This window comes from Tasmannia lanceolata, unplaced genomic scaffold (assembly GCF_043159265.1).
Source record: "Tasmannia lanceolata isolate RefF3 unplaced genomic scaffold, GAP_Taslan_0.1 ptg000053l, whole genome shotgun sequence".
Lineage (NCBI taxonomy): Eukaryota > Viridiplantae > Streptophyta > Magnoliopsida > Canellales > Winteraceae > Tasmannia > Tasmannia lanceolata.
The window spans coordinates 268,442-270,000 of NW_027518730.1; positions in this window are offsets into that span (position 1 = coordinate 268,442).

Sequence of the window (1,559 nt, forward strand, 5' to 3'; positions counted from 1 at the left end):
TGCACGGCGCCAGCACTAGCGAGCCATCATCCGCGTTGCCATGGCTCGCTTGGCCTTGGCTTGCCAGGCCCCGACACGAGCAATCGCGCATTTTCTTTGCAACCGACCATCAATGCCGCCCAACGGGGCCAGCACGAGCAGTCATCCGCGGTCCCCTGGCCCTGCGCACGTTTGTCTTTGAAACCGAGCATCAATGCCACAGAAAGTGCCGGGGCGCCAGCTGGAGCCATCATCCGACGTGCCATGGCTCGCTTGGCCTTGGCTTGCCGGGCCCCGACACGAGCAATCGCGCATTTTCTTTGCAACCGACCATCAATGCCGCCCAACGGGGCCAGCACGAGCAGTCATCCGCGGTCCCCTGGCACTGCGCACGTTTGTCTTTGAAACCGAGCATCAATGCCACAGAAAGTGCCGGGGCGCCAGCTGGAGCCATCATCCGACGTGCCATGGCTCTGGTCCCATGGTCTTCGCAACCGAGCATTCGTGACACCCGCGGGGCCAGGACACCAACCCTTCCGACACGAGCATTCGCGCATGTTCTTTGGCCACACAACGGCGCCAGCACGAGCAAAATCATCCGCGGTGCGGTGGCCTTGCACGGCCTTTTGTCTTTGGAACCAACCATCAGTGCCACGGGAAGTGCCGGAGTCCCGGCATCCGCGGTGCCAAGTCATTGCGCCCTTGGTCTCTGCAGCGGGGCATGCCGGGCACTCCCAACCATTGCAAGCAAGCAAGCAAGCAAGAAAGAAAGAAAGTAAGTAAGTAAGTATTACATATAGGGGCGGGACATGCGGGGAGATCTGCGAAACGTGCATTACGGGGCACACGCGTACCTACCGGGGCATACCGACCCCTATTGGGGCACACGTGTGCATATCGGGGCATACCGGGCCTATCGGGGCACACGCGTACATACCGGGGCATACCGAGCCCTACTGGGGCACACGTGCGCATATCGGGGCGTACCAAGCCTATCGGGGCATACGCATGTATCCCAAGGCATACCGAGTCTATCCGGGCATACGCGTTCATACCGGGGCGTAACGGGCCTATCGGGGCATACTTGGGCATATCCGGGCAAAAAATGCCCAAAACTTGCGCAACCTTGGCAACCGTGGTCCATTCCTCTCTATATGCCTAGCCTTGCCAACCGTGGTCCATTCCTCACTATATGCCATGGCCTTGTGCCCATGGTCTTCCCAAGACAGCGTCCAAGGCCCCCGGAAGGCCAAGGGAGCCCAACCCAGCAATGCCCTGCTATGGCAAGCCAAGGCCAAGCATTCCGGTGCCTATCCGGGCAAAAATGCGATTCCTCTCTATATGCCTAGCCTTGGCAACCGTGGTCCATTCCCCACCATATGCCATGGCCTTGTGCCCATGGTCTTCCCAAGACAGTGTCCAAGGCGCCCGGAAGGCCAAGGGAGCCCAACCCAGCAATGCCCTGCTTTGGCAAGCCAAGGCCAAGCATTCCGGTGCCTAACCTTGGCAACCGTGGTCCTTTCCTCACCATATGCCATGGCCTTGTGCCCATGGTCTTCGCAAGACATCGTCCAAGGCGC